At 44.2% G+C, this 19,843-nt stretch overlaps 1 protein-coding gene and 1 non-coding gene across 6 annotated transcripts in view; both read left to right on the top strand.

Annotated features, from left to right (window-relative positions):
• RIPOR2 (RHO family interacting cell polarization regulator 2) overlaps positions 1-19,843 on the top strand; it is a 109,206-nt gene that overhangs the window by 26,300 nt on the left and 63,063 nt on the right. Inside the window, exon 1 of one of the 5 annotated variants that reach the window (XM_040249940.1) lies at positions 1,044-1,236. The exons of the other annotated variants lie outside the window; for them this stretch is intronic. The gene's annotated coding sequence lies outside the window, so the exon portion shown is untranslated. Of the gene's footprint in view, positions 1-1,043; positions 1,237-19,843 lie in introns of those variants that run through there. 5 annotated transcript variants of the gene reach the window in all.
• On the top strand, positions 19,358-19,461 carry LOC120870622. The gene has a single exon (XR_005722829.1). It is a non-coding gene; the product is annotated as a U6 spliceosomal RNA (small nuclear RNA).

Raw genomic sequence — 19,843 nt, 5'->3', positions numbered from 1 at the left:
TCCTGTTGAATCCTTAAGTCAGCTATGATATAGCTGATTAGGCTATGGTTTGGGTGTCTCAGAGCCCAAGTGTGAGGATGCAGTCTCATCACCACTGGGTAAGGACACAGTGTCCTCAAATGTTCTCTTTTGGTCCATATCTAAACTCACCGAGTCTCATCCAAGTTGGGAATAGGGATACACCATTGTACTTAACATACTCTAGGTACAGTTCATTCAGGATGATGAATTTACAGATAAGGAAACTGAGACCTAATAAGGGATTTCCTATTTAAGAAAAGAGGCAGAGACTGTCTCTGGGTCCTTGTACACTCCCAGTATTGGACAGTTTCCACTTCAAAGACTCTTTCCATGGAATATCTTTGCCTGTCAGCTCCACACTTTCCTAAAGAAAACAGATTATGTATAGTTCTAATCTGCCAAAACAAAACAAGACAATTCCGTTTCTCCCCATTGTTATGAGATCTCGCTGCTCAAACAAGCTCTAGCCGAGAGCCCACACAAAGGAAACATCAAGGGGGCTCTCCAACACGACTCTTGCCAGGGGCAACCAACTACACACTCACACACACACACACGCACACACACACACACGCACACGTCACCGATGTAGCCCCAGCGCATTGTTTCGATGCACAGCCTCTCTTCGAAATCCCAAAAGGTTAGCTGAAAGAGCCTTTGCTGGCCTCGGCTGTTCTCCCGTCTCCCTCCAATGCCCTCGGTCCCCTGCGCGAATTCCAGGGATAACTCCAAAGCGGTGACACCAGCCCGTGCCAAGGACCTCGGCGTGGCGGCGATCAGCTGGCCGCCGACAGCAAAGCGCAGCCTTTGGAGCTGGGCTGGAGTAACTGTCAAGCAGCTGGCTCCCCCGCCCCCTCCCCGCCCGGGCGACGCCGCGGGCCCCGAGCCCGCCCCGCCCCCGCGCTCCCCGCCCCCGCCCCCCGCGCGGCCACCGCCGCGCTCGCTCGGCGCGCAGCCGGCCCCGCAACTTCAGCCCGCGCCGCCGCTGGCTGCCGCGAGCTGAGGCTGGAGGTCGGCCGCCGGCGCCGGGGCCTGGACGCGCGGGGCCCGAGCGCGTCCCGCGACCTTTTGTCCCTTCCCCCGAGTGAGCGCGCTCAGGCTGTCTGCAGAGCCGAGGTGCGGGCGGCCCCGGGCGTTGCATTGGCACGGAGGCGGTTATTCTAAGCCGGAGACCTCAAGTGTCCCCCTGTCATGACAAGGAGCTTTCGTCTTTAGGTATGTGCACCTTTTTATTTGTTCTTTTTTTGCTTCTGATCTTGCTGACAGTCCGGGTGAGGTCTGTGTGGCGAGGGTGTCGTCGGCTTGAATGAGTGTCGCCTGTTAAGGAGCCCCTTGGGACCGGAGCATTCGGGTCTCTGATGCCCACAGGATAGAGACGCTAAGTTGCTGGGCAGTAAGGGGGCACAAGCACTTTTGCAGGCAGAACGGAGGGGTGCCCAGGAACGTGGCAGGACCGGCCCAAAAGGTAGTGAGGGGCCCGCGGCAGTGCCCGGGGACTGGAGCGTTGTTTCTGGGGCGAGGACGCGCGTGGCTGGACATTAGATGTCCGGGGAGGGGGCTTGGTGCGAGCGCTTCGGGATGCAGGTCCTAAGATAGTGGTTGCCGCCGAGCGACTTCCGGCACTGTCAGTGCCCACGGGGAGACCAGCTCGCATCTGGCATTACAGCCTCTGGGATGCTAACTTGCCCCCAGGCTGCCTGGATTCAGCTTGGCTACGAACCAGCTTCATCCCTCCAAGTCTGGAATCCAAACCGGCAGTGTGGGGTTGGGGAATGAGAACTGGGCGGGGAGCAAGAAGGAGAAATGTGTGGCACTGATGCCGACCAGCGTCTAGAAGAATGAAGGGTAAGGGGTGTCGATGCACCTGATGAGGAGCACCGGTTCAAGTTTCTGTGGTTTGGGAGATGGTCTAGGAAAAAGAAGCATGTGCACCTCCGTTAGCGCAAGACTGTAACCTCCTGTCCCCCTCCCCCAGGATGGTGGGGAGCGCATAGAGAGCCTCAGTCTAGGAGAAGGTAGCTGCTGTTGGAACTGAGACGAGCGGAAGCCATCCAGATGTTAAGGTGGGAGAAGCGCTGGGCCGTTCGCTCGCGCGAAGTGACAGCTCCCGCGGGAGCCAGAGAGCAAGTGGAAAAGCGAGATAACTGGACGGATTTTTATTGGGGGGAGGGGCGGGGGTGGTGCAGAGGGGATGTTGGCAGCGTCGAGGGTTCTTATCCTGAAGATACCAACGTGTTGCTCGAGTGAGTGACAGAGAGGAAACGTCTAAGCTCGGGGGGCCGGGGGAAACAACCATGATTGTCTTGGAAACCAGTCTGGATCTGTCTTTTCTCCTCCCTCCTCACTTGCTCTCCACTTGCTGCCAAGTTCTACGACTGTGACCAATTGTCCCCCACTCTTAAAAGAGACTGTACTTGTGCTCTGTATGGGACTGGGCATCTCCTTTGAGCCTTTGCCCCTGTGTTATTTGACACGTGATCACTTCTTCCTTTTTGTTTCCTGTCACGTTTACCTGGCTCTGAGTATGTTCCCTAGTCCTAGCCACCCCCAGTTTAGTATATTCATGCTCACTTACTTCCCCTCTTCCTCTTGCTTCTCCAGCCTTTTCGGAACAGCCTCTGATTTTTCCCTCTCACCCCCACTGTCTGCCTCCTTTGTGTCTCCATCAGACTGTTATAGCTGCTGTTCCAAGCAGGGGATGTCAGCTGTGAACACTTCAAGAATGAACATCATCAGGCTACTCTCCAGTGGTTAATTAGGAAGCAGCCAGTGGCTAACCTGCTGTAGGAACAAACTGCAGGGGTGTGTCTACTCAGGGGAAGAGCCACTAGAGGAAAAGGCCTCCCTGCTCTTCCTTACCCTTCCTAGCCCAGCCTTTGGGGTCAGCCTCTTGTGCCCAGCTCCCCCTGCCACAGAGATGCTGCCAAATCCTGGCTTTTCCCCGGGAAGCTGATGCATTTGTCTGTCCAAAAATCTGCTGCGTGCAAACATCTGAAAACCTGAAGAGTGGAGATCTGTTTAAGTAAAACGTACTGCATATGTTGCTTTTCTGAAAGGCCCCCAATGGGTGCTGCTTCTCTCTTCCTCTGCCAGTCCAGTGTGAGATTTTGGTTTTGAATATTTTATCTTCAGTATAAATATAAAGAAATACCAAGCTAGAGTGAGGAAAAACTAAAAGCCTGCACTGGGGACTTGACTTGCCTAGAATTCTGTGTACTTGAACACAAATGCTGGCAATGGCTCTCTTCTTTCTTTTGACTGCAAAGTCAGATTATTTCCAGCAGAAAAGGGACACATACATCCCTCTTCAAGGGTGACCTGGAGAAACCAGGGGGCCTGGGAAGGAGATATTTATGTCTGTGGGTGTCACTTCAAAATTCTACTCTTTAGTGTTGGAGTCCATTGACTTGGGGCCCTTCTGATGACAGTCAGCTGTCCTACCCTAAGCCTGAGGTTGCTGGGTGGATACATCCCTAGTGTGGTAAAACCCCACAGCCCAGCTGTGATACCAACCATGTGCCCAGTTGTGACTATAACCAAGTCCCTTCTCTGCTGTACTTTGGGTTAATTCATGTATTATTGACTCACCCCTCAGCATCAGGAGACTAAAACACAGACAGAGGCCATTCTGGAGGGTGAACAGTGCAGCCTGCACTTTCCATATTAAATAGTAGAGTTGGGTGAAAAACCATCCCTTGAGTTGAAGTGTTTGCAAACCAGTGTTTTATTTTACTGCTCATTGCATTCAGTGAGTTGGGGGAAAAAAGATAAAAGGCTGTCTTGTTTCTGTTCTGAAAAGAAGTCAGAGGTCTAAATTCAGTTTCTTCCTTTTCTTGGGAGGAAGCGTGGTAGAAGTGAAAGTCTTGTTTTGTTTATACAGTGGGTTCTCCTCGGGGCAGTGGCAGATATTTGACTTTCCACGTGGGCCTCCTCCGCCCCGGTGGCCAGGGGCCCGGCCTCGTGCTTCTGAACGGCTCCTTTACCAAGGTTTTTTTCATCTGCCAAGCCCAACTCCACCGAGTTGGAGCAGATAGACAGCTTGTGTTTGTGGCCATTCAACCAGAAAAGAATACCAGCTGAAAACAGACAATGAAGCAAGGGAATTGGGGGTGGGGTGGGGAGAGGAGGTACAGATAGGCCAGCAGCACATAATTGGTTCCCCAAAGGCAAACCTAGACACGGGATGGCTCCGTGAAGCCGTTGTCATATAAACACCCCATAGTGCCATTATTAGAAAGATCTGTTCAGAAAAGGAGAGCGATTATGACTACGCGCCTTTTCCTCTGGAGGGAACCCTCCTTGGCGTCATTCCCCTCCACTTTCGAAATCATATCCTTATAGACAGTTTCTCTGCACATTTTCCCCCTGAAAATGAAAACCTCCCCCATTGTGCACATGGAGGCCTTCCAGCCGATTCCACGAAACAAAAGCACTCAATGCACAGATCCTGAATGAATTAATACCGAAACACCCACACGTCCTCCTCCCTCTTCCTATCTCCTCTCTGAGGCCACCAAGTTCCTCGCTGGGGAAATGGCCAAGGTTTGTTGTTATTGTTGAGGGGTGGTGGGTTGTGGGGTTTTTTTGGTTACAGTGTACTCATCCCACTTTAGTTGGAAGTATTCCCTAAAAATAATAGATGTTTTTCTCGAAAGTGGCCAGTTACCTAGAAAAGATCGTTTTACACATGGCCTGATGCCGGGTGCCCTCCCTAGACACCACCGAGAAAAGAAACCACTGCGATTTATTTTCTTGTGCCCATCGTTTTACATGACACTGATGAGCACTGCGTGGAGGAGATGAATGTTTTCACACGTCCATCACACTAATTAAAAAAGAAAATTAGATTTCTTTTCAACAGTGAGAGCAAATGAGGTGCAATGTTTCTGTGTTGTGTTTCATAAGCTCAAAATGAGCTCTCTGCCAGATGGAGGATGGCAGTGTCTTAGACAAAGGGAATGTTTTTCACACCATTTAGCATTCAAATATAATAAAGTGATAAATATAATAAGTATAATAAAGTGATGAATAATCATTTTTATTTCTGAGATGGATTGGAAGTCCAAGTCCTAAATTACAGTGTTCTGTAATCTAAGGGAGCACTGGGATCTGGCCAGAATTAAATTTTTCATTCCATATAAAAGTATAAGATACCGATTATACCTTCTAGGAAGTGCACAGTCTGGTAGAGAAGGAGGAGGAACCCAGCTGTGTTGGACAGAGTGCCGTCCGCCTGTCTTGGTTTGCCCTGCTTACATTTGTTGTCTCAGCATAAGCATAAATGTTAATAGCACCCCTTTCACTCAGAAGGATTCTGATTGGTCACCCTAGAAAAGGGGCTATGGGAGGTCAGAGGAAGGCGAGGAAGGCTGTGACTGGAGTAATCAGTGAGGACTTCATCCATGCGCCTTTGGTAAGATTATAGATAAGTGGAAGGGAAAAGAGAAGACTCACCAGATAAGACTAGGGAGATTGTGAGCTCTCTGAGGGTACAGAGGGCCCATTTTGTTCATTCCTGGATCCTCACGGCTTACATGCTGCCTAGCAAGTCATAGGCATCCAGTGTGAACTCACTGCCTGTGACCTAGATTTAAGATCAAGATGAAGGTAGAACAGTTCAGGACAGCAAAGCAGTGTGCCTGGGAAAGGTCACATGGGCACAATTAGGAAATAAGGCTATTAATAATGGCAATGGTATTAAAACCAGGCTGGTGAGACCATCCCAAAAAACAACCTGTGTACAGAACAATACCTTACAACCTTTTCTTGTGTAAGTCACTTGTCTTTGGGGTTTAATGCTGTGGCTTTCACCTCTAGCACTGGAAATGATCTCTTTCTCCTCCAGCAAATTGTTCAGGAAGGAACTGAAGGAACAATGACTCCATTCACTTCAAACTTGTCCCCTTCTGTCCTTGTCTTCTAGGAGGACTTTTGGAAGAGAGTCAAGGGCGGAGTTGGGGGGAAGGTACCTTACAAATAACAAAAGCAACACAGATGAACACAGAGAGCACATGGTTTTTCCTTCCTCTAGTAGGGGGAATAAATCCACAGTGACAGTTTCCTGGAGCAAGTGTAAATTCCCGAGAGATTATTCCTGGGACAGCATTTACTTTCCCTACTTTTTGCTGTATATGAAGGCCTGGAGAGACTTGGTCTTGGCCTTAACTGTGACAGTCCACCTTCTAATTAATGTCCCCCCTGCTGTGATACAGAGGTTCAAGGTTAATTACCCCAAATAAATATTCCAGGATAACTACCAGTAACCCTTGAATGGCAATGCCATACTTTTCTATTATAAAGTTACTTAGCAGCATTTTAGCCACTTTGAAATGAACCATTTCTTCCAAAATTATAATACAGTTTAGTTGTCTTGGTGATGGTTCACCATCAGAAATATTTGGAGCTTAGAAAAGAGAAAGATAGACATACACAGGGATATAGCCCTGAGAATGTGCATCGGGATTCTGTTGCAGACAACAGAATCCACTCAGCAGAAAGAATGTAAAATAAGATGACTTACAAAATTGTTGGGTCAGGAAGGCCAGGGAAACACACTGTACGTCGAGCTTTCTGGAACAACTTTGAAAGTCACATTGTAATGGAGTCACTGCCTGGTCAAAATGTAGACACTGCCTGATGATTTAGGAAGCTGCTCTCTCCAGAAGGAAGCCGTCACTGCCATGGTCAGGAAACAGATAGCCAGGAAGCCACCACAGAAAAACCAGGTAGTGCATGAAGGTGATTCCCAGTGGTGACAACAGAAGAGAGGGAAGTACAGCAAAATAATGTCCCACCCCCTCAAAGATGCCCATGGCCTAATCCCCCCAAACCTGCGAATGAAGATGTTACCTTCCATGACAAAAGGACCTTTGGAAAGATGCTAAAGTCAAGCTCCTTGGGATGATCCCAGATGCTCCACCTGGGCCCAGGCTAATCTCATCAGCCCTTGAAAGCTGTGGTCATGTGATTATGGAAGATGGCCCAGAGAAATGCAGCATTGCTGGCATGCTTAAATGTGGAGCAAGAAGCCCCAAGAGAAGAAATGTGGGTGGCTTCTAGAAGCTAGAAAAGCCAGGGAACTGGGTTCTTCCCTAGAGTCTTCAGAAGGGAACACACCTGTGCTGACACCTTGATTTTAGCCCCATGAGACCCATTTCAGACTTCTGACCCCCTGAACTGTCAGATAATAATTGTGTGTCACCTTATGCCACTGAATTTGTAGTAATTCATTACATTAGCCATAGGAAGCTTAATACCACAGCCTCCCCTTCAAATCTTGTGGCAAGCACACTGGTGGAGGCACCCTGTATCATGTGCAGAATCTGAGCTACAGGGGATTCTGGGAAATGTAGTTTTCTGCTTCCAGGCTTCATTACTGGAAGTCACCAAGATGGAACTTGGAATGACGTCCAGTGCCAACCACAGATAGCCGCTGCAGCTGCCACGAGAAGGCATGGGGAGCCTGGAGAGCTACAGTGTACATGCACTGCGCCCTGAGGGACGGAGGCGTGTGGACATGGCAGAACAGAATTGGATGCCTGAGATATTTAGGAAGTTTAACAAGTGCTATTAAGTCATTAAGGCACAAGGAGGAGAGGAGGAGAGGGCCTCAGAACAGTTGCCTGTTTTACTGAACTAGAAGTTACTAACTGGTCTGTTAGCTATTGCTGGCAGGGTGGTACTAAGGAGAGATTATACATAAGTATCAGTATCAAGGATAATTATTGACATATAGACAGTCTATATGGCAAACTGTATTTTCCAAAGATGGCCTCAACAGTATCTCCCACCCTATAAGGCCCTTCCTACATAGTGACTTTGATACTGTTGCAATTGAGAAATGAGGTTTTTGTTCCCTTTCCTCAAAATCGACTCATAGAGAATTGACTTCCAAGGCTAGATCACAAAAGATTACTCAGCTTCTTACCAGTTCTTGAAGCTATCAGCCACCATGTAAGCTATCTGACGATCCTGAGGCTGCCATGCTGTGAGGAAGCCCAAACTAACTGACCGCAAGGAAAGGCCTGGGACCACCGGAAGAAAGAGAGATGCCTGGCCAGCCCTCAGCTTCTCTGGTCCCTACTACTCTGTGTCCAGCCACCATCTGACTGCAGCAGAGCCCTTTCCAGCTCCTGACTCACTGTTGTTGTTCTAGTCCATACTATCAGATGCAGAAAAAAGGTCAATTAAAACCATGATTTTTTGTTATTCCTATCACATTTCTTCACTGCAAGGTAAATAGCATGACAGTTGTCAGTAGTAGAATAACCAGATCTAAAGCCTACCTTCCTCTTGTTGAATATTGGCCAGAGAAACTCATTCTTAAAATAGATATTAGAAGCAAACAGAGGTTGGTTTGTTGGGGGAGGATTTAGGAAAAGGGGAATTGGTAGCCTTGAGACAGAATTTCAAACTGGCTAATACAGCAAGTGAATAAGCAAGACTCCCAGTAACTTCTTTTGAAAGTAGAGTTGTCTCAGTGTGGCCAGTAGAAATACCACAAGTCTTTACTTTAGGGAGTGTTGTCAAATAGGGACCTACTTAGGAGATGGAGAAAAAGAGATGAAACATAGCTGGACAAACCCATGATCAGTACAGCTTGCCACCCTGGCAAGCCCTTCCTCACCACCAGGCTGACTGCTCTTACCACTTCTTTTTTCCACACGCCTCCTTCCTTGATACCTAAAGTTTACTTCTGAGGTTCAAGGTGTCCCCTGGAAATAGTACATAATATTAATAATGCATTAGTCTAAATAGCACCTTCTATTACTGTGGGGTTTTGCAGTTTTCAACAACTTCCAGCACACCTATTGTCCTATTAAACCAGAGAACCCCATGATGTAGGCAAGACTAACATTAATAATGTCCATGGTTTCACCAATTAGGAGACAAAACAAAAGGATTAACTGGCTTGTGTAAAATCACGGTGCTAGCATGTCTAAGAGGCTGGGTTAGTAGTGCCTAGCCTTTCTCACTCTCATTCGGGGTCTGCCACTCCAGAATATCCACTCCATTCGCCTCGGTAGCAAAATCAATGTTAAGCTGGAGAGAGGGAGGGATGATTTGTTCTGCCTGCCCACACCTTCAGGCACCAAATATGGCCTGCTTGAAGCCTAATTCATTGAGAGCCTGAAGCACAACTATTTTCTCTTCTTACCTGACTAATGCTCTCAGTTTGATACCATATTTTGCAAGTGGAAACCTGTCCCGATAATGACACAAGAAAGGTCAGGTACTGCTCCCTTTGCAGGCTCCCGTAACATCCCTAAAAAAGCTTGCCCTTTGAATTTTGTCAAATAGTCTTTGGGCTAAAATAGGACAGAAATGACATGTGCTGTTACTCTTTAAAGGGTTATTTATTATTATTTCTTTTAGATCCTCAAAGTGTGTTTCTTCTCATTAAGATATTTTCCAGATGTAATTTGTTTTGGCTCTGAATGTTGCAAAATGGCTACTTTGCCACTAATGGAAGAAAACAGCCAGAGCCAGAAGAGGCTGAGGGGCTGCGTTAGCTCAGGGAGCTTTCATGTATGTGAATATACAGTGACCAAGCTAGAGATACGGAAACAATATTGAGAGAACGTGTAGTCTTAATTTAAGGAATGAGTATCTCTCCTTTACAGTCCAGCTGGGGGGAAATAGCTGCAGGTAGACCATGCACATGGGGCCTCCTAGGTCGCTCAGTGGTAAAGACTCTACTGCAGTGCAGGAGATGCAAGACATGTAGGTTCGATCTCTGGGTCAGGAAGATCCCCTGGAGTAGGAAAGAGCAACTCACTTCAGTATTCTTGCCTGGAAAATTCCATGGACAGAGGAGTCTGGTGGGCTCTAGTTCCTGTGCGACGGAGCACACAGCACACAGATCTTGCATGCAGATTCTCTTTTCTCTTTGAGTAAATTATGCAATCCTGAATGTAGACACAGGGGAGTCTGAAGTCTTTGTAATTTAAAAAATAACACCCTCCCCCCCGAAAAAAACAAGCCCAATTTCTGAATTATAGATGTGTTCACTTGTATCTCATATTGGATGTAGACATTAAGCTCCTCTTCCGTAGCGAAGCATTGAATCTAAATTAAAATGTTTTGTGTAATATTAATAATAATAGCTATCATTTAATAGCATTTCCAATATGCCAGGCACATGCATTCATTACCTGAATTCTCATAATGACCCCAATGTAAAATTATCATCTGTATTATAGATGAGAGAACTGACACTGAGCAAAATTAGTAAAGGCAGAGTTCAGTTTTAAATCTGGGTAGCCTGATATCAAGTCTGGATTGTAGCTGTGGATGTAAACATACAAAACCCCCAAATTCAGAGTTCCTATGACTGCCAGTTAGTAGCGTGTTCCGTAAGCCTGAGTTCTCCCATAGAACTAAGCTGGCTTGTGGTTCCCAGATCACTTGGCTTAGTCACTCAGTATTCAGATGGTTCATGTGATTTTCAGGTTGAGATTCTTAGTTGATATCAAGGCATTAATGAGACATCTCAGGATTCTATTGTAATCACTGAGAAGTTTTCCCGCGTTATCCAGCCAAAAGATTCATCAGTCCAGCTAAGTAGGCATTGTGCCTGCACTGAGAAGTACCTGATCATGAGGAAACAGACATTTTTCTACTGGATAAACGATCCATTCTGATAAATGACAGTGTCAGTGATAAGCCTTCCCCCCTCCCCGTTACCAGCTTTGTTCCTTACAATGCCTCAGAGTTCTGAAAATCCCACAAAAGGAGAGGGAAATGGAGAAAAAGCAATTTTGTTGTTCTATCGCTAACTCGTGTCCGAATCTTTGTGATCCCATGGACTGTAGCCCACCAGGCTCCTTTGTCAATGGAATTTTCCAGGCAAGAATACTGGAGTGGCTTGACATTTCCTTCTTCAGGGGATCTTCCCGACCCAGGGATTGAACCCACTTCTGCTTGGCAGGTGGATTCTTCACCACTGAGCCACCTGGGAAGCCCGACTTGAGAGAAAAAAGGAGTCATTCCTTCTCTTTTAGAAGGACCATTGTCTAATCCATACCCACATGTAGAGTGTCTCTTGATCAATTTTGTCTCAATTACTGAATGTAGGAAAACAAGATCATTGTTAATTCATACAGTTTAATTTATGCATAGGAGAATTATGCAGGGTAATTACCTGCAGTTGAAGGAAATGAATGGTGTCAGATCTGGTTAATCCATGCATGTTTCACCCTTCTATCCCTCTGTTCTCAGAGAGGACTTAAAGTGGTAACCAGTGTGTGATATGAAAAATTGCATTGGTTTGTTAAACAGAAGTATTTTTTGCCTTTGATTTGCATCACAAATAGAGTTCTCAGATTTGGACTGACTACATTTGAATATAATTTTCAGAACAAAAGCTTTGATTCACTGTCTTAACTCCTGTATAATCTTTTCCAGAAGTGCCCATTTTTTAAATCAGTGCAAGAGAAATTATCTTCATGCGCCCTGTGTTAGCCTGAATAAAATTTCCTTCGTGGGAATAATTCAATGAGAATGATGATTATTTTGTTTATCAAGAGTTATAGGGGATTTATAATAATGATTGCTAGTTCCCACATTGTCCAGAACCTCTGAGATCTAATGTCTTCCAAAAACTAAAACTGAAACAAGCAGCTGGAACAAATTATGGGACAGTGAGTGGACAGAGATGGAAATAGGCTCATGACTTTTGCCAAGCAATAGGTTAAAGCAAGCAAGAGCTGTTAAAGCCTCTTTGAATTCATCTATGGTAATTGGGAGGAAAATAAGATTTGGTTTTTGTTGATGTTGTTCAGTCATTAAGTCACGTCTGACTCTTTGCGACCCCATGGACTGCAGCACACCAGGCTCCCCTGTCCTCCACTATCTCCCAGAGTTTGCTCAAATTCTTGTCCATTGAGTCAGTGATGCCATCTAACCATCTGAACCTCTGCCGCCCCCTTCGCCATTTGCCTTCAACCTTTCCCAGCATCAGGGTCTTTTCCAATGAATTGGTTCTTCACATCAGGCGGCCAAAGTCCTGGAGCTTCAACTTCAGCATCGGTCCTTCCAGTGGTCAGGACTGGTCTCCTTTAGGATTGACTAGTTTGATCTCCTTGCAGGCCAAGGGACTCTCAAGAGTCTTCTCTAGCACCACAATTCGAAAGCATCAGTTCTTCAGTGCTCAGCCTTTTTTATGGTTCAGCTGTTACATCCATACATGATTGCTGGAAAAATCATAGCTTTGACTAGATTTGGTTAAAGTTTATTAAAAAAAAATTATTCTTTGTAACTTTTCAAAAACTTGAGACAGGTTATAATATCATACAATTAAAAAGAGAATAAGTATAAAAAGGAGGAACTCATGAAAATCAATATCCTAACTTTAAAGAATGAATGTTTATGCTATGATTGAGCAGCAAGTTTTGCTCTGAACTTCCCTGTAGCCAGACCAAAACAAGTATATACTAGGTTATCACTAAAGTTACTACTATCAGAAAGATGGACTTGGAGCAATTCCCTGAAGGGCAGATTACCCCAGCAATGAATTGTAAAAGAAATGTCATATGTGGGAGCTTAGACGGGGTGAAATTGAGCTCGTTAAACCAGAGCACTGCAGTGAAGTTCAGAAGTCAACACTGCACGTTGACCTTCACTCTTATTCTCTAATCCCTCCATCACATTCTCCTAAAGATACAAAAGGAACAATCAAAGTAAACTCCATGAAGAGAAAAAGAAATATGTATTTTTGGCCTTCAGTTGCTCTGTTTGGGGGGACAAAAAAGATTCAACTTTTCTAAAGTCAAGTTACATGCAGTGATCAGATTTTTGTCTTCAGACAAGGTTAACAGAAGGTTGAGGATGACTACTCCCTTCCCCACGCGCCCTCACAGGGGAGCCCAGCTGAGTGCAACTTCACGATAATCTTATTACAGCACCAGATTTCAGCACTTGAGATCTTGGCTTTTAGCAAGACCAACTCGATTAGCAAAATGAAGCAGAGCATAAAACATGAAACTTTCATTGTTTAGGTGAGGCCGTATGTCTTTTTATCCTTGACCTTGATGATAATGATGACGGTGATGATGGTGGTGGTGTTGGTAGCAGACATCTGTTTTACTGAGTATGTACTCTCTGCATTATACTTTACAGGCTTGATTTCCCTTAATGATCACAATAACTTAATGATGTAAATGTGTAGGGATGAGGAAACTGAGCAGAGGTCTTTGTTCCAAAGAGGATATTCACACCAACTGTGTGACTGCAGAATGATGGTCTAGCCACACACCGTAAACTTGAGGTGTCTATATGTGAACGTATGTGTTTGAGCTTCTGGATCCTGCTGCTTCATTGTTCTTACTTGCTGCTTCTCTCTGTTGCTTACAAACACACTGATGCAGCAATCTCTAAGATTCTGTCTCACCTAAGACCCTCTTTTAATTAGAGCTATGATGGCATGACATCGTCTCTGAGTTGACTCTCAGGAAATATGTAACCTATATATGCATGTGTTACGTTTAAGTGTACTCTCATTTACTAAGACTAATGCTCCCACCTAAACCATTTTCCTTGACTCAGTAAGTCCTAACAGAAACATAACTGATAAATTTGATACTGCCCTTCCCTGCTGAGAACATTAATTGTGACACACAGCATGGCCTGAAATCCAGCTCTGGAAGGCAGCAGAAGGGTAGGGGGTGCAATGACTGGCTGTGTCCAGCCACCTGTCCACGCTGTTGCCCCCCTTTTCTCTTCACCCTCATACCCCAGGCTGAACAGTTGGAGGGCGTCTGCTCTTGGGGCTGAAACACCCGCACTGCCGACTCGGAAACAATAAACCCATACTGCCGAATGATATATTTTTGGTGCAGAGAAAAATTTTGTCCCTCCTAGGGATCAAAATACATTCTTACATGAATGCATGTCATTTTTTCTTAAAGACATTGCCCAGGTCACATTCCAAATTCTGCCCATCCCATTGGATTGTACTCAACACCCACATTTAACGTTCTCTGTACTTTCAATTGCAAAGTCTTGAGATGAGGTTTGAGAAACACAATGTGAATGACATCCTTCAGAAGAGAAAAATGTTCAGAGCAGCTGGTTGTCTGGAGGGAGTCCACTGAAAAGCTCACAAATCATACGGTAGAAAATCAACTCTTACAGATGCCTGCTTGGTGGTAAAGTATCCTAGGATCTTGTGCTGTATTTAATACCGACTGCATTTTTTTTTATTTAGGGGGAATCAACTTTTTTTCCACCATCTCTGCAGATATTATATAGTCTCTAATTGAAGCCTAGCTCAGCTGATTCAACTTTCAAGAGACTTGAGAATGTACAGTACTTATAAATGAGCTCCTAGGTAAAGTATAAAACTCATGAAATCAGCTTCCCAGTTTTCTCTGGGAGATGCACAGGATGTCGTCATCTAGACCTCATTAAACTGGAGACAACTTGGTAATACATCCTCAACACGGTAACAATCAGAATAGCGCCTGCTCTTCACTCCTCTAAGCACTTGAATTCATTAGCATATTTAATTTTCACAGCAAACTGGGAGTCTGTTTCTTTTCCCACTTTTACAGATGAGGTAATTATGGTCTGGAGAGGTCAGGCAACTCATCAAGCCTGCATAATATAAAGTGTTTTGGCCAGGCAGGCTGAATTCTTTGGTCTCCACAGCCCTGACATGGAAGGCTTATATTTTGTCATCACAGTTGGGAAACAGAAGATTAGATGACCATGAGTTCCAGTCCTGATAGGGAGTTACTTTTGTGTCTTCACACAGTGGACAGTTTTTCTTTTAAACCGTAGGATACCCAAAGCCATTCCTTTTTTGCCATTAGAGAAGTGACGCAGTTTTGTCCTGTGTTTCTGGTGAAAACTGGCAATGCCTTTTCCAAATTTTTTTTTTTGTATCAGAGTTGGAATCAAGCAACTAAAGAACATTAATAACTCAATTTTTTGTGCATTGAAAGAATAGGAGGTAGATGTGATCAAGATTATGGCATACGGTGTGCAGAGAAAAAAAAATGAAACCCCGGGAAGATTTTATGTATCTCTGGCAAGGCTCTACCCAAATCAATTAAATTGAAACCACTGGGGATGAGGCTCAGACAATCACATTATTAAAAAGCTCTCCAGGTAATTCTAATATGCAGCCAGGTTTGAGACTCTCTAAACTGTATTATGTTCTTTCTAAAGGTTATTGATAGTTATATCCATAGGAAGGTGCAGAGGCCAAAATATAGGTTAAATATTTATTTTAATGTGGTAAATGTCTTCAAAAAAGCCCAGCAACTCAGTTTCTAACAGTGAACATGACTTTCTGGATTTAGTCATGAATTTGTTACTCCTGAATAGCAAGGATTACCCACTTGTATTTGTTGACTCTAAAATGCTGTTATTATTGTTATACTGCGTTATAATGAGCATCTCATTGTGGCAAATGGTTGAGTGAGTGAATTCATGAGTGCTCAGCCACTCAGCTGTGTCTGACTCTTTATGAACCCCTGGACTGTAGCCTGCCGGGCTTCTCTGCCTATGAAATTTTCCAGGCAAGAATACTGGAGTGGGTTGCCATGCCCTCCTCCAGGAGATCCTCCCGATCCAGGGACTGAACCTGAGCCTGAGCCACCTAAGAAGCTCATGGGGAATGGTTATGGCATAAGAAAATAAAAAATAAGAGTAACAGTGAAACAAAGGTCAGTTGTTTTTGAACTCTCTGAGCACCTGATCAGTGCTAGTCAATGATGTCTGTGAGGTCACAGGGCGTTCTGAGTACTGGTGACCCTTCTCTCCAGGTTGATGGAAAGTCATATTAAGAAACAGGCAAAAAAGGGAATTCCCTGGTGGTCTGGTGGTTAGGACTCCAAGCTTTCACTGCTGAGGGTTGGGGAACTAAAATCCTGCAAGGCTCATGTCATGGCCAAATTTGAAAAATAAGAAGGCAAAGAAAACTGGAGGAGGAATTCTGCTTTCTCAACTAAAGGAAAGTAGAGATGGGTCGAAACTCTGATTCTAGAGCCAGTTCTGCCAACAGTCTTGTTAGTACAGTTGTCTATAGATCAGTCTCCTTACCTATGCAATGGGAATCAGGACAGTTGCCCTACCTTATTTACATGCTGTTGTCAGAGTATAGATGTCAAAGCATTTGGAAAGGACCAATCCGCGGATTTGAAATGTTATTATGAATCTCCTCACTCGATGATAATAGAGATTCAAACAGCTGTGTGGCCACCAAAAGATGCACCATTCTCTTTATTTTTATTCCCCAAAGGGTCACCTGTTCTAAGTTCTTTTAACTTTGGCATCAGTACTAAATTCTTTAGAAGCCCTATATGGTGGAGAAAATGAAAGTGTGAGTTGCTCAGTCATGTCCGACTCTTTGCACCCCATGGACTGTAGCCCACCAGGCTCCTCTGTCAGTGGAATCCTCTAGGCACGAATACTGAAGTTGGTTGCCATTCCCTTCTCCTGGGGATCTTCCCAATTCAGGGATCTAACCTGGGTCTCCTGCATTGCAGGCAGAGTCTTTACCATCTGAGCCACTATATCTACCTCTATGGTGGAGAAGGCCTCTGTCAATTGACTGGAAAACTGAACTTCCCTATACAGAGATTATTTCATCTTTTCATTTTTGCATGACTAATGATCCCAGGCTCAGCGCTGCCAGTTTGCTCAGAGCCTGCACTTGTTCAAGTCCTGACACCTCAGACCCTTCTGTGGCCCTGTCCATGGTGAAAGCCTCGGACTATTCCCACACGCGTTTCCCAACCAGCCAGAGGACAGAGGCGAAATCTGAGGCTCCCGTGATCCCACAGCTCTGTTCCCTATTGACCTGCTCCATGGCCAAGAGAGGTGGTCCTAGTTCGGGGTTTCTGTGTTTACACAGATGTTGGTCCAGGAGGAGTGGAAAGTTAGGTGGGTCTGGAACTTATTAAAGCCAGTTAATTTGACCTCCAGTGTGGTCAAATTATAGGCTTCTTGTTTGCTTTGAAGTGGGATTGGGTCAGCCCACCAAGCAAACAGGCTAAACCAAATCTCCTTCTCCTTCTAGAGAAAATAGACAAATTTCCTTTCTCTCTGACTTCCTCTTTATCTGCCCTGAGATTCAAGGAGGACAGAGATCATCATGTATTGCATTCATGCTACATCCCCCATTCTTACATTCCCTGTGTTCTGAAGTGTTCCATAAAGGGGCTAAAGGCCAAGAAGTAGTTTCTGACACAGTACTTGACTGCTTCATGCTAGATGTGGGCCCTGACACCCATTCACTATTCGGGATTGCTTTCTTATATCAATGCTGGAACAGTAGACGCATTAAAATGTTCAAATGTGCACATAAATAAAGCAAATGGAATAACATATTCCTAAAAACCCATCAACTAGTGCAATGATTGTCAAGAATTTTCCATATTTGCTTCATATATCCCTCTTGTTATTGTTGTTAAAACATCTTAAAGCAAATCTAAACCATATGTCATTTCACTCCTACAAACTTCCGTGGGCATCTCAAAAGTGTAGACATATTTCTGCATGATCCTAATTCCATTTCACACCTAGCAAAATGAACAATATTTCCTTAGTATGATCTGAAGTCTAATCCACGTTAAAATGTCCCAAATATCTCAAAAATGACTTTTTTCAGTAGGTTTGTCATCACAATCAGGACAAGGTCCACACATTGCATCTAGATGTATAAGGAGGAGAAAGGACAAGATAGTAAGCAAAAAGTCCATTTAATCCTTTAAAATACTGTTTGGTTGCAAAGAAAGAACAAATACTTATGGATCCCACACTGGACCCATCAACATATGGCAGACTCCCCAACAGTATATTTCTTGAGTATCTTGTCCTTTCTCCTCCTTTTTTCCCATGAATAAATGATTTACTCAGCAGGGAGTCTGAAGCCCTGTGAAGATCTTAACCTACTTTATTTCTCCCAGACTAGCCAGAGGGACAAGGTGTATGGAGACAGTGGGTAGGACCCAAGAAAATGAATGAAAACCATTTTCTTGCTAGTGAACTAGAGACTAAATTTAAAACCCAGAGCCAAGAGAAGACCAAGCATTTCAGAGTGAGATTTGAGTCCCAGAAAATAAAAAATAGCCCTTCGAACAATTCTAATGTGACCAGAGGATGGAGTAAATTCAGAGGGAAGGGCCTAGAATAGGGTTGAAACTGGTAAGTCAGGTGATGGAATGGTGTGGTGGGGGAGACAGGTTGTCTTGGGGAAAGTCTTCCAACCCCTCTTTTTCCTGCTTTTGAAAAAGGGATCTGACTCCCCTCTAGGTGGATTGGCTAAGGACATGAATGGGCAAAGAATTACAGACGGCTAAGAGTGGAGATTAACTTGCTAGCTGACTGGGGGTGTCATGCGATTTTTTGGAGTTACGTGGGCCTCTGTGAGGGGAAGTATCCTGACAGTGCCTTTGGGCTCAGAATCCAAGTAATTCGGCATTTCACATGTGTACAAATAGGCCTGCAGTGTATTCTTTTGTCTTTGCTGTTGGGAGTCTGCCATATGTTGATGGGTCCAGTGTGGGATCCATAAGCATTTGTTCTTTCTTTGCAACTAAATTGTACTTTAAGGATTAAATGGACTTTTTGCTTCATTCCTGTTTTTACAGCTTCAAATCTTCTGGTTGGAGGAAAGAACAGTAAGAAATTATTTTACCCTCTTAATGTATCATAAAAAGGAATGTAATTCTGCTTTGTTGATAATCTGGGCATTTGCACATAGCTATACCTAACTGCTTTGCATTCTGTTTATAAATTATTTGGTTTTGGCAACCAAAAATAACTCAGCAGATGTTGTTCATATGACCACCTTCTTGGTATGCAGGAGCAAGGACCAGTAATGAACCCACTATTCCCTTTATAGTAGTTTAATTTGCTAAAATTACCATGCAGAGAACATGTGTGCGGGCCTCTGGGAAACCACACAGCTTTGAAACTGCTGGCATGTGATGGCACTTTCAAACACAGCCTTATGCTGGTTGAACCACAGAGTAACTCTCTGACACTGGTTTCTTCTGAAATGTTATCATTTGCATCCTCCTTTTTTCACCTCTACTTTGTTCAGTAATAATTCACATGACTTCAGACAGAACACCACAGGTGTAGGGAGACCAAGGTCACATTATCAGGAAAAATTTACTCCAAGGCAGGGAGAATTAACAATAGAGATAAAATTCTCCCTATTAATATCAGGTTGGCCAAAAAATTTGTTCGGGTTTTTTCCACAAGATCTTAGAGAACTTTTTTGCCAACCCGACACATAGTGATCGGAAAGTGCCAACATTCAACTGGCTCATTTCCTTGGTAAAAACATCTTTTTCTTTGTATGTTGCTTTTTAAAAAAATGGTGCTCACTTCAGCAGCAAGTATACTAAAATTGGAACAAGAGTGAGATTAGCACGGCCCCTGTGCAAGGATCACGTGCAACTTTGTGAAGCATTCTGTATTTTTCTATTACATGTAAAATAGATAAGCAATAAGGACTTGCTGTACAACACAGGGAACTATTTTTATTTATCCTGTAATAACCTATAATGGATAACAATCTGAAAAAAAGAATATAAGTGAATCATTTTGGTGCACATCTGAAACTAACAGATTGTAAATCACCTGTGCTTCAATTTAAAAAATTAAAACATAAGGTTTAACAAACATTTCTCTGCTTTTACCAGACTATAGTGCAGACACAACAGGTCATTGCTTCCTGCTACAGATTCATGCTAAATACCACTCTCCCCTTATAGATTATTAATTTTCATAATGTCTATGTTATGAGAACTTTTTCTATAGAGCTACAGTTATATAAATGAATCACTCCAATAGCTAACAATAA

Source organism: Oryx dammah, unplaced genomic scaffold (genome assembly GCF_014754425.2).
Source record: "Oryx dammah isolate SB20612 unplaced genomic scaffold, SCBI_Odam_1.1 HiC_scaffold_11, whole genome shotgun sequence".
In the NCBI taxonomy this organism is placed as follows: Eukaryota; Metazoa; Chordata; class Mammalia; order Artiodactyla; family Bovidae; genus Oryx; species Oryx dammah.
Note: the sequence above shows the minus strand (reverse complement) of the source record. Positions and strands in the feature narration are given on the sequence as shown.